Here is a 14,271-nt window from a genome sequence, read left to right as displayed (position 1 = left end):
ATCTGCAATTGGAGTACTTTTTTATCAGCATGAGTAAGATAACGATGAGCAAACATTTCAAATACTTTCATTATCATGTAAAGAGAATATGTTTAGTGGGTGTCTTCACGAAGATATAACTGCGGGCAGATTATATATTGACAGGTAATAGACAGTTCTCACAGTGGAAAGGTTCAATTGTAGATTCCGTGGCTGGGGTTTTCCTGGCTCAAAATGTCGCAGACAACTTATCGAGGTATTGAAGATTGTATGCAAGGAACTTTTCACAACTGACTATTAATTTGTTCATTAAGAATCTGAATAGTAATCTCAATTTTCTATGCTGATGCATTTGCAGCTCTACTTTCATGTCCCTTGCTGCTCATATCCATGTAATGAAGTCAGATTCAAATCAACATTCCACAACGGAAATGGGACAAAGCTGGAGAAATCTTCAAAAAGGAAGTACTAATATTAAGAACCAGGGGAGAGTCCGAAGAACAAATCCGAAAGGGGCGCGAAGAAAAAGGAGACAAGAAATCAGCAATCTGAACCAATCTTAAGAAGGAAAAATCAGAATGCAGACTTGGAAAGTGAAGCCATTGAATGAGAAAATATGAGGAAGTCATCTTCATTTGTTAATCCCAAAGAGAGAAATGATAGCAAGTTAGATGTCATAGATTGGCATGCAGTCCACGCTGCAACAACAGATCAAGTATCGAAAGCTATCATGCAAAGGAAAATGGACAAAAAACTTGCACTAAGAATTAAGTATAAAAAAGTTTGGCTAAGAATTACTCGGCAATCAATCAGCATTGTAATAAACTAACTGCTCACTACATGCATAATTTTATCAACCGCCTGATCCTGGAACAAGGGAATGCGGATCTAAAATGGCTACAAGAAGTTGAACCAGAAAAGGCTAAGTAATGTTTGCACTTTCTTTTTGTATGAAGTCAAAAAATTTAGATAGTTGGTGAAACAGGAAACACATATGTTAACTGAGATTTGAAAGTGTAGTTGATTGAGAAATCTATTTCTTGCAGGGAGGGAGTGAAAAGTGTGGAATGCATAAGGTTGCTAACTCTCCAACACCAAGCCTTCCCAGTAAGTTTATACCGTAAAAACGTGTTAATGTGGTCTATGAGATTTATCATTAACACTCATTATTTTAGGTTGATACATGTAATCATATAAGAGGTAAGAAGATGTCTTATTCCAATAGGTAAGCAATTTATAAATACAATAGATTGTGTGCCAACTAAGGAAAAAAATAAAAGATGATTCTTGTGAATATGCTAATTCCTACAAATCTACTATCTAAATAAGGCTATGTATTCTACTATAACACTCTCCCTCAAGTTGGAGCATAAGTATTGATCATGCCCAACTTGTTACAAAGAGTTGACAACTCGAGCTCCATGCAATGCCTTTGTAAGCAAATCAGCCAGTTGCTCTCCTGTCTTCACATAGCCCGTGGAAATCAAGTTCTCCTGAATTTTCTCACGAATAAAATGACAATCAACCTCAATATGTTTAGTTCTCTCATGATACACCGGATTTGAGGCAATATGAAGAGCAGCTTGATTATCACACCAAAGTTTTACTGGTGTATGATGCTTTAGACCAATTTCCGCTAAAAGATGATGTATCCACATAATCTCACACACGGGACATAGCTTTGTACTCAGATTCTGCACTTAATCGAGATACAACACTTTGCTTCTTACTCCTCCATAAAACTAGGTTCCCTCCAACAAAAACACAATAGCAAGTAGTCGATCTCCTATCAATTTTGGATCCAGCATAGTCAGCATCTGCACAACACTCAACACGGGTATGATCGTGATTTCTATACAATATTCCTAGTCCGAGGGCACCTTTAAAGTAACATAGAATATGTGCCAAAGCTTCCCAATGTTTGATCATAGGTGATGACATGAACTGGCTAACAACACTTACCGCAAAAGCAACATCCGGATGAGTCACATTAAGGTAGTTTAATTTCCCAACTAACCTTATATATTTGTCTGGATCATCAAAAAGATCACTATCACCTTTTATAAGATGCACATTGGGAACCATTGGAGTATTGCAAGGTTTGGCTGTCAACTTTCCGGTTTCTGCAAGTAGGTCAAGAATATACTTTCTCTTAGATAGAAAAATTCCCTTCTTGCTTCTATTTACTTCTACTCCCAAGAAGTATCTCAACTGACCTAAGTCTTTCATATGAAACCTATTATGCAGAAAAGACTTTAGAGAAGAGATGCCTCTATAATCACTTCTTGTGATGATAATATCATCAACATATACAACAAGAACGATAGTGCCAGCTGTTGATTGGCGATAAAAAAAGGAGTGATCATATTTGCTCATTTTCAATCCAAACTCTCGAACTACCTCACCGAGCTTGCCGAACCAAGCTCGAGGACTCTGCTTCAAGCCATACAATGACTTCTTCAAATGACAAACTTTTCCATACACCCCCCCGAGCTATAAAACCACGTGGTTGCTCCATATATACTTCCTCTTGAAGATCACTATGAAGGAAAACATTTTTGATATCCAACTGATGTAAAGGCCAATTCTTTGAAGCAGCCAGAGAAATGAATAAACGAATAGAAGTGAGTTTAGAACCGGAGAAAATGTGTCTGAATAATCCACTCCATATGTCTGAGCATACCCTTTAGCCACAAGTCTGGCCTTAAGTCTTGCCACAGAACCATCAGGATTAACTTTAACTGTGAACACCTACTTACATCCCACTGGTCTCTTTCCGTTGGGTAAACCACCAAATCCCACGTGCGGTTTTCCTCTAAGGCATGAATTCCTCAAGCATTGCTTCAGACCTTCCAGGATGGTTCAAACCCTCCCTCACTATTTTAGCTACAGAAACACTATCTAGAGAAATAATCAAGGATTTAGATGTCGAGGATAAACGGTTATAGGAAACAAAATTAGCAATGGAATATGTAGATCTACAAGTTTGTGTACCTTTGCGAAGAGCAATAGGGAGATCAAGATCTGGTGATGAAGTAATTGGTGATGGACATGTATCTTCGATTTCTCGTCTCCTCAAGTAAACATATAAAATTGGTGGTCTAACTGGAGATGTTGAATGCACAATAGTCAATTCCTGCTCAATAAAAGAAGTATGGGATGGGAGAGCCACATCATCTGATTGTTCTGTTACAGAACGAGTAACCTGATAGACTAACCACTGATCATCCTCCCCCTTATTAGTAGAAGTGGGAGGTGCATAGAAAAATGGTGCAGTCTCTGAAAATACCACATATTGACACAAGATATCTGTCGAGTTCTATAGAATAGCACCAATATCCTTTTCGAAGGCGAGAATAGCCTAGAAAGACACACTTTAATGCCTTCGGATCTAACTTGGAAACAGATGGTCGAACATAGCAAACATAACATGTGCTCCCAAACACCTTAGGTTCCACCGGAAATAGTGATTTGTTTGGAAAAAGAACACTGTAAGGCATACTACCAACAAGCACAGTCGATGGCATGTGGTTTATCAGAAAAAAAAGTCGTAGAGACCGCACTGCCCAAAAACGCTTAGGAATCTTCATTTGGAACAAGAGTGTTCGAGCTGTCTCAAGTAGGTGCCTATTTTTTCTTTCAACAACACCGTTTGGTGAGGGTGTGTCAACACACGAAGACTGGTGAAGTATACCATTTTGTCTTATGTATGACTGAAACAATTCTGACATATATTCTTTAGCATAGTCACTCATTAGAATACGTACTGAAGCATTAAATTGAGTTTTGATTTCAGCACAGAAGGCACAAAAATGGGTAAACACTTCTGAGCGACTCTCATAAAATAAATTCAAGTCATCTGAGAGAAATCATCCATAAATGTGACAAAATAGTTATGCCCTGTTTTGGAAACGACAGGACATGATCCCCAAACATCAGAATGAACTAACTCAAAAGCTGACTCAGCTCACTTAGTAACCCTTGGACCCACTGAACTGCGATGATGTTTTGCAAATCCACATGATTCACATTCCAATGAAGGAATATTTTAAAATTGAGGACAAAGTTTCTTCAACAAAGGCAGAGAATGGTGTCCCAATCGATAATGTGCTTCAAATGGAGATACGACACTCGAGCAGGCAGCTAATCGAGACTCCCATTCATCAAGGATGTACAGATCATCAGATACGTGTCCTTTACCAATAACTTGATTTGTCGTAAGATCATGAAACAAACAATAATTCGAAAAGAACAAAATATAACAATTCAGATCTCTAGTAATTTTGCTGACAGAAATCAAGTTAAAGGCTAACTTCGGTAGACTTAATAACAGATGACAAGGTAATAGAGGATGTTGGTTTGACAATCTCAGATCCAACACTATTGCTAGCTGAACCATCCGCTACAGTAACTGGAGATGGTGCATTGTGTGGTCGAAAGCTAGAGAAAATACTAGGATTCCCAGTTATGTGATTTGTGGCACCTGAATCAATAACCCATTTAACGAAGAGGTAATAAGGCATATCTTATCTGACTCAGAAAATGCATTAATAGAATTGGATCCCATCAATGATTTTTGATGTTGAGCAAATTTCTCCATAGCAACCAAAGCCATATTATCAGAAGTCTGTCTAGTAAAAACATTAGTTGCTTGAGTTCTGTGATTGCTTCCTCTTTGACTTTCATCCATTTTTAGTTTCAACTTCAGCAGTTGAATGAAGAGAAATACAGAGATAGTATCTAGAGAATAGTCTGAAAGGCTAAAAGAGGGACGCACATGTAGCCCAATCATAGAGACACAACGTCAATGTTCAGCAAATTTTTAGAGAAAATCAATATCACAACGTAAAATAGAATAAAATGGAAAATTTCCAGCAGATTGTGTAATCCTGAGTTACAGATCCCAATCCCAGCAGCAGCAACAACAAAGAACAAAAAAACCAGGGATAACCACCACAAGCAACCCACAAATCCAACAATAATTTGAACCCTAGAAGAAGTGCAGCCGCAGAAGCACAAAAGATGAATACCAAATTGAAGTCACAGAAGTTACAGGGAAGAGAGAACCTGGAAATGAGAACTCTCCAAAGGGTGTTTTAAACACCAGAGAAAACTCGGGATACGCTGAAATAGATAAGGCGACGCCGAAGATGACTGAAATGATCAGTTCTTTCTCGAATAAACAGAGAAAAGTTCCCAATTTCTGAATATGAATAGAGCCTACGAAGAGCTTCCAATTTATGAATATGAATCAAGCCTATAGGCTCTGATACCATGTAATCATATCAGAGGGAAGAATATATCTTATTCCAATAGGTAAGCGATGTATAAATACAATAGATTGTGCGCTAACTTAGGAAAGAAATAAAAGATGATTCTTGTGAATCTGCTAATTCCTACAAATCTACTATCTAAATAAGGCTATGTATTCTACAAAGGAATCAAGTCTATATACATTCTATAACAATACAAACGTAGGACGAGTACTCGTGCGACTGGGTTGGTTACCTATTCAACCACTTCCAAGAGGACAAGAGATGCATCTTGTGAATATGTAAGAATTTGGATTTATCAGCTGATGCTGTCAAATCCTCATTTTGCAAGTTTTTATCCATGATACTGAATGTCATACTTTAGGTACCCGGACGTCAAAGATGTTCACAAGTATCTCTGGCCACGTTTATGCATACTCAATCATCTAACACTGTAAGGATCAACTTGAGAAAACCTTACCTTAAGACTTAAAGATATATACTCTTAATTTAATAGTTGATTATTCTGACAGAATATTATTGACAATCATTCTGTATTCCTTTGTGGTTGTTTGTAGATATGAATTTCATCATCAGATGATTACATTCGGAAAGGTTTGTTAGTTTTTCATTAGTATTAAATTGATTTTCTTGATATTCTGGGACTATAATTTGTTTCCACACAGGTATTTTGTACAAAATCAAGCCCAAATTGTAATGCATCTCCAATGAAAGCAGAATGTAGACACTTTGCAAGTGCTTTTACAAGGTTTTCTCTTGCTGAAATTACCAATATATTATATCTTTCTACAGTTGATGCTTCTAAGTATATACTACCAGATAAACTTTATAAGAGTTCTTCGTTCTTTTTGAAATCATTGCAATGATCTTCTTATGGAACATTCAGAAATTAAATCATGTTGATAGATATATGAAGCAGTACTATATTCTCTTCTTAAGTAAACCTATTGAACATTAATGCAGTGCAAGACTTCCCCGGGGCCAAGGGAAAACAGCTCTGCAAACGTCGATACTGCTTTAGTAATAGTAGACAGTGCATGCTCATGTGCTGACAGTTGTCAAGAACAACTTGTTTCTTCTTTCCAGGAAGCCTCGAATTCGCAACATCAACGGGGGATCACAAGAATGAGATCATAACCTATCCAGCACTTGAATGTATTGGAGAAACAAACATTGAAGATTATTGTGCCAGTGACATACCTACCATCACATTTGATATCCAGGCATTCATGGAAAATTTGTTAAGTTACATAGATGAGAATGATTTCTCAACAAAAGGCACTGATTTGTCTAAAGCTTTGGTTATTGCAACTCAAGAAGTCTTTTGCCTAAATTGAAGCATGTAAGTCGCTTAAGGACGAAGCACCATGTGTAAGTTTTGTAATAAGTTCCATTTATCTTAACTATGTCATTGGTATTAATAAAGAAAGCTATGTCTGCACATTAAGAATCTTATTATTGAGCTGAAAAATGGATATAAGAAGAAAAAAACTTTCGTAAGAAGTTTTGTGCAATAAAATGGGTGCACATTCCAGAAGATACCGAAGAAAATGGCTAACTGTTTAAATAACTGTTCATTTTTACTACGCATTGCAGCTATGAACTTCCAGATTCACATCCTCTGTTAGAAAGGGTAAGTTAGGTTACCAACATGAATTAAATGATTTATTTATCATGCCTTTTGATTTGGTGAAGTTGACTAAAGCTTATAAATGCAGCTAGAGAAACGAGAACTGGAAGATCGTTCCCCATATATACTTGCTATTAGGACACCAGGTCATTGCTTTCCAAAAAGTTATATACTTGAATGGACTAAATTTCTATAAAAAAAAAAGAGTACAAATATGTGGTCTATGTAGGATAATCATAGTGAACTCACACTTTTGTATCGTATATGAAAGCAGCTTCAGAAGAACCTACAAAAGAGAAGTGTGAATCCTGTAATTGCAATGAGACTCAAAACAAGATCAATGCATCAAATGTAGGCACATGAAACAATATTGAGACTGTTAGTGGGACATTTTTGGTGAGAATTTTTTTAGGACTTAATAATTTCTCCTGGATATCTCGTGTTTGTAAAACTTTTCACATCCTAATTTATTTGGATAGTTATTTATCCAGTAGAAACTAACTCATAAGATCATCTTCAGATTCTGTGTCGAACAGCAAATAAGGGAAAATTTCCACTCAATGAAACATACTTCCAAGTAAATGAGGTGAATATTTTACTTTCTATTCTTCATTTCATGCTAATGTATTCAATCATGCAACCATTTCACATCTAAGTCTTTGTTCGAGAAATACTAATGATGTGATCTACACAGGTTTTTGCAGATGAAGAGTCCACTCAACAACCAATTGAAGTTCCAAGGGCATGAATACGGGATTTGCCAAGAAAGACCCTATTATACTGTGGCACCTCCATCAGAGCAATATTTAGAGGTAAAGACACAATATCTTAATGGCTGAAAATGTCATAAATTGAATAATTCTATATTATAAAGTACATGGACGGAGCCACCTTAGGTGAAGGGTGGTCCAGTGCATACCCTACTCCGAAAAATTATGTGGTACATTTAATTTTACACACCCTTAATACAACTGAGAAGAAAGTTTGCACGCCGTTACGTTTTTGGAGAGGTATATGAACTGAGTTCTTTCATATATAATTGCATCAATTATTTGCCACAGTTTCCATCTTGAAAAATGTTAATATCTTTTTCATTATTATTCAACATTCTTATGAGAACTAATGGTACTTACCAAAAAATTTAACTAAAAACAGAAAATGTAGATCATATACTAAGAGACATGATCTTGTGCGTATAACATTTATAATAATATGCAAATAATTAAGATCTTACATTGTCTATATTAAAATTAAAAAAAAAATTAACGTAGCTAAACAATGTAATTTTCGTATATTACATATGCAACTGAATTTACTTTTCTCAAGTATTGCAGGATATGTATGTCTGAGAGGCTTAATTTAACCGTGAAACACGAATACGTGGATCTCTTCCCCTTGACCTTCATCATCCAATAAGCAAGTCAGGAAAAGCAAAAAGATCTTGAGAATGAAAATTGTGCAAACTTTCTCAATTACACCATTTGTATTAAACACATTATATGTTGTTGGAATGTATGGGTCCACTTACTTAGATGGGACCAGGTCCTCAAAACACTAACACACAGTAAATAAAGAATAATTTGCAGAAAGTAAAGATGACAATCACTTTACGTGGAAACCTCCTTGTTCAAGGGAGGAAAACCACGACCTTTTCTCAACAGGACTTTTCAGAACCACTTTCACTAATCTTCCACAAGCGAAAGTGAAAGTCGGTTACAAAACAAGAGATTAACCTGCTAATCTCTATACTAAGTAGTACAACCTATCACTTAGCTGAGCATGAGCAGATACAACGCTGCTCTCTATATTAATCCTACATGATTAATATAGACTAGAAGTAAGAGCCTAAGTTACCCGTAGCCCAAGCCCTTACAATGATTCACCCAAAGTTGAAATGTTCTGTGACAATCGAAACGAATCCTATAATTTAAGAACAATTACAAGCAAACAAAATATAACAGATACAAGAAGCAATGAATACACTTTAGGTGGTTCCTTGTTGTTCTTGAGGCTTGAAGAATTTTTCTCTTTTTGAATGAATAGTAATATTGTTCAGTTGTTTGATATATATACCATGAAGATTATTATCCATCAAACAAACAACCAATGGCGAAGCTACAGTTGCACACGCTTGTCGGAAAATTATACCGTATATATTCATAAAATAATATTATAGATGATTAAATAACATATTTTGGATACCCTAAAATTATACTAAAGTGTCGTAATGTAGTTGGATTCTGCAATGCTGAGGTGTGTGCAACCCGTTATGCACGGGTTCGATTCCCCCTATCTACACTTTGTTTTTACATTTTAAAGAGTTTCATAATTAACGCCTAAATCATAATTAATAGATCTTTTATTTTAAAAACAATTTAAAAAACAATATTATCAATTATACTTTCTTTTTACATTTTAAAAAGGTTCCTATTAACGCCTAAATGATAATTAATAGATCTTTTATTTTAAAAATAATTCAAAAAATAATATTATCAATTAAATTAATTAAGAGAAAGTTTTTAAAAGGTTCCTAATGAATGCCTAAATCATAATTAATAGATAATTCATTTTAAAAATAATTCAAAAAATAATATTATTTATTAAATTAATTAAGAGAAAAGTTGAATATTATCTATTAAATTAATTAAGAGAAAAAAGTTGAGTTGCGAATTGATTCACTTTTGATTTTTTTGTTTTCTCTAAAAAATTTAAACAAAATTCAAAAGTAATTGTTTAATTTAAATTTAATAAGCAAATCCTATTAATTTAATTTTTTCTATGAAGCTACTAAAAGTGATAAAGGCTCCATATAAAATTTCTTGTAATAACGATCGTTTAATTCTACCTTTTGTTTTTCATGTTTCGTTGTTAGTCATCAGTGGTTCGTAAAATCTTGAAGCCTAAAAGAGATCCATTCTAAATTAAATTCTCTTTGTTTTTTCTTTGTACATCATCCTATTAAATAAACATGAATATTAACTAAATATTATGTAGTTGATTATAAATTTTTTGGTATACTTTTTTATTTAAAAAATTAATCATTAATGTCACGTAGTTTGATTTACTAATTTTTAGTGTACCCATCATTAAATATTTTTATTTACCTATTCAATTTTTGGACACTGTTGACACTCAATTATTCAAAAATCATCTCAAAAAGATTTTAGTTTTAGTAAAATATTTAGACAACTAGTGTGGTTTAAATAATAATTCACACTTTTAGGTTAATAAGTTTATAATTGAAATGATTATTTTATGTCGTTAGGAGAAGCTCCTAAATTAATCACTCCTTAATTCTCTTTGTTTAAATTTTAATCAACTCAGCTTGGACAATTTAATTCATTTTAATGAGCCATGACTTCAAGATAATTTTGGGTCTGCATCTGATTTTCCAGCAGCCCACCGTTCCCAAAACCCGCTTTCCCATAATTCTAATTAATTCCCAGCCCATAACATCCCTATAGCCCACCATCTCGACCCAACTTCTCAACAAAAATAACCCAAAATGAGATTGATCCGATCCGACCCTTTTCTCATCCCCAAAGAGACCCAAAAACATACGCATTCCAGCAGTAACAGCAACCCAGAGCGTCGATAACAGAGCAGCACAACGCCCTCATGAATTAGTGAAACGACATCGACAACAGCGAGCCAATGACGCCTGCTCGACTAAGCGGTGATACACGGCGTCGGCGAGTGTAGTGCGAATCATTACCACTCTGCGACTTTTCTTGTCTTCTTCTTTAGCTTCTTTTTCCAGTTGACAGTCGCAGCAAAGTAGCACGCGATTTGTCCTTACCATCACAAGATGGAGCCACGTCGCAGCAAGGACGCTGCCATCGATCCCAGGCGTGAATTTTCTTTCCCATTCCGGAATAAGAGTTAAAGCTTTCAGAAAAAAAGATGTTCTCCTTTTTGGGTGAAAGCATTGAGAATTTGAATTTGAAAAAATCGTCCTTTCTCATCCGTTTTTCCCCTTTGGTGAACCCTAATTCCCTTCTATATATCCCTCTATTCACTGTTAGAGGGATTTTTTTCAGGAGAATTCGGCTAGAGCAAAGAAAATATATACATAGAGATTCCCGATTTAGCGAAGTCCTATTTTTTAAACTTTCGAAAGCGACGAATGAAAGACAACCAAATATATAGGAATATACTCGAAAAGAAAAAAAAGAACTAGTTTTTCAGCCCTCGTTTCGTTGATCTGTATTCGAGTTTTCCTGTGGTGAGGTCTGTTATTCGTCGTCATCCCACTTCGCTGCCCGTAACTAGGTAAACAACTCGTAATCTTTTCTTTTTGCTTGTTTTGAGCTCCTTATGGGATTGATATGTAGTTTCGTTGTGGATTTTAAGTTAGATCATAAGATGTTTTTGGTTTGAAGTTACTATTTTCACCTTATTCTACTGAGCAAAGACAACATGTTTTGTTTCGTTTAGAAAGTCTAGATTTTCTTATTTTCATTATCTTTCTCTCTGTTTGTGCCATTGAGATTGTGGTCATTTTGCCCGTTTCCAGACCAGCCTTCACCATGTGAGTAAGTTTTAGAAATATTTGTGTAAATATTTGGAATACCGACCCCAAAACAATTGTGTGTCCTATTGTTTTGCTTTCTCATAGCATCGCAATAAACAATCTAGAAATAGTTTTACTAAGTTTTGGTTTGCATCAGTTCTGTTACATACCGTCAGGATAGTCGACATTGAACCTCAAACCATTCATCTCTTGCTCTGAACTGATTATGTGAATTTTGGACTGCTAACTTACTTAAATTTTGGAAAATAGCTGATTTAGCTAAAGTAACAGTGCAGTAGCATCCTTAATAGATAATGTTTATCCTTTATTTTCAAATAACTGTAAGATTTATTGTTTGCTAAGGTGTTTATCAACATTTATGTTTATTGTTGCAAATAATGATCTCGCTAGTTTCCGGTTTATGTTGCTGATTTTCATGCAAGTCATTAGCTCGATTTCTCTGTTGAAAATTGTTGTAGTAATGTCTGTCTCGTTCATTAGCATCTCTTTGGTTTTTTTTGTTCATGTTCCTCCGTTAAATATTTCCTCGAACCCTGTACGTTGTCCTTTCCTGTTTTTGCACTTCTGCAAGCTTGTTTCAGTAATCATTTGCCCTTAGAAAAATTCTTGAATCACTGTTCTACTTGCATAGTTATATCTCTCGCCGTCTTTGTCCAAGTTATGTTTTTGTTCAACTCTTGGCTTATTACAGACGCCTTTTAGCCCGCTTTTTTTCTTAAGCTTTCTTTTGTTTGTAAAGACATGTTGCCATGGTTAATCGCACTTGAGGTAGAATAACGAATGCATATATAATCGGGATGCATATGTATTCTCGCACTAAATGTCTCGACTCTTTAGTTCGTTATTTGTGGATACTTTAAATGCTCTGTGAGTTGTAAAAAAGTCTGAATCCTTGTTTTCTGTTAGATATAGGAGAGACAGTTATGAATTTTCTTTCTTCTTTATCGTGGTGTTACCATCTGTCAGGTTATTTTGACCTATTGTAGATGCGATTTGTGTTGATCCTAATTAGAAATAGCTACTGTTTGGAACATAGATTTCTTTCCTTTAAGTAATTATCTTTTGTGTTGAATGAATGATCCAACAGTATCTTTGTTTTTCCTATCGTGACTTTGTAGAATAGTTATTTACTTTATTTTGGTCCCACATGGTTAATAATGAACATGTCACTGGCATTTTATTTTAATCACCATAGAGTCCTTTCTTCTTTGTTCTTATGGAAGCTTAGTATCCGTTTGAAGTAAAATTCTTAACTTTGTTCCAACAAGTTGCTTACTAATCCATTTGTCTTTGTTTGCATGGATAGACCGTTCGAGTTCGCCATGAACTCTCGCTTTCCCTCTTGCATTTAAAAGAGAGCCGTAAAGGCTCAAATTCCCTCGTCGAGTCAATTGACCATTAAAAATGGACGTACAGGTTTTTGAAATTGAAGGATTTGAGATGGAAGAAGTGAAGAGATTGGTCCACCAAGGCTCAAATTTATTTTCCTGAAATTTGTATTTTGTTAGTTTGGGTTTAAGCCCTTGTCTTTTGTATCAATACCTTTTTAGAATTTACGACGGGTACAAATCGGATAGGCCTAAGGCCTAAAAGCGAAATGGGTCTAAATACCGGTTCAGGCGGACAGCAACCAGATTTGGACCCAACCCAATTCTCTCTCTCTCTCTCTCTCTCTCTCTCTTCTTTATATTTTCGTTTATTAATAGCTTATTCTTCGTTAGATTTAGAGTTGGAAACCTCGAATCCCGATCATTTTTAAATAGACTTTATAAAAAAATGATAAAATTTGCGAAGTAGGCAACTCGTTAGATAATAGATTGATTTTGTCCCATTTTTTGGAAAGAATTTTAAATAAATTCAAAATCTAATTAGTTTAAAATAATAAATTTTTCGAGTTAGATGTTCACTTAGATAAAAAGCCAAGAATTCACTTTCAAACAATTCTAAATAACTTTTACCTCAAAAAATTAAGTTAGATTTTTCTTTAGCCAAACTAAGTTAGTTATCGGATAATCGCGCGCTAGCGAATATTTTAGGTGTCGTAAAAATCTTCCTATAATATAAATAATAATCCCCGAACCCCCCACCCCCCTTAAAGTTTTCACTAGATTTCCTGTTTAAATCTTTTGAAAACCAGTTTTTCCTGATTTTTCTCAAAAATTAAGTGGCGACTCTAAAAAGTCTCAAAAACAAAAAAATACTTATTTTTCGAAACCCGTATTAAAACAGATACCCTTCATGAATTTTTTGGCTACGCCACTGCAAACAACCTAGTCGATTCTGATTGGTGAAGTACACTGCTCTTCACCAACCTTCCTGATACAGACAGCCTTTACAGTTGTCCAATGCTTTCGACAGCTGGAACTAGTTTCGTACTCTGCAGAGGACCAGGTCCCTGCACATGTGAGGAGATCAAAACATCTAAAGTACTAAGCTCTTATCATATGTGTTTTTGTCCCCATTTCCAAAAGTTATGTTGCTTCAATATTTACTAAAAATCTTGTAATCTTTGACACTCATGTTATGGAGTGCTAGTTTAGTTATGAGTAAAATGAAAATTTAAAGCATGTTATCACTCCGTTCAGTGTTATTACTAGTGTTCAAAATTATACTGGAAACGTAAGCAAAATATAATTAAGTTCCAACTCCAACAAAAGATTGTGTTTCTTGAATTCCCTCATCATTAGGTGTGATAAATGGTTGGATTGGATCGGATTTGAATGAATTGAATATGAATTAGAAAAAATAAAATTTGGATTACAATTCATCCAAATAGAATATGAGCAAATATGATTTGGGTAAAATGGTTTCAATCCATTTAAAAAAAATTGTTTTTCAAAAAAAAAAAAAATACC

General features: G+C 34.9%; 1 long non-coding RNA gene across 1 annotated transcript; it reads left to right on the top strand.

Moving 5' to 3' along the window:
* The first annotated feature begins 10,335 nt into the window (after positions 1–10,335).
* LOC114076795 lies at positions 10,336–13,078 on the top strand. The gene is made up of 2 exons (XR_003577835.1): positions 10,336–11,154; positions 12,723–13,078. It is a non-coding gene; the product is annotated as an uncharacterized LOC114076795 (long non-coding RNA).
* The last annotated feature ends 1,193 nt before the right edge of the window (positions 13,079–14,271 follow it).

The sequence above is a fragment of the Solanum pennellii genome, chromosome 4 (genome assembly GCF_001406875.1).
Source record: "Solanum pennellii chromosome 4, SPENNV200".
Lineage (NCBI taxonomy): Eukaryota > Viridiplantae > Streptophyta > Magnoliopsida > Solanales > Solanaceae > Solanum > Solanum pennellii.
The sequence above is the reverse complement of the archived record's forward strand: the minus strand, read 5'-3'. Positions and strand labels throughout refer to the sequence as shown.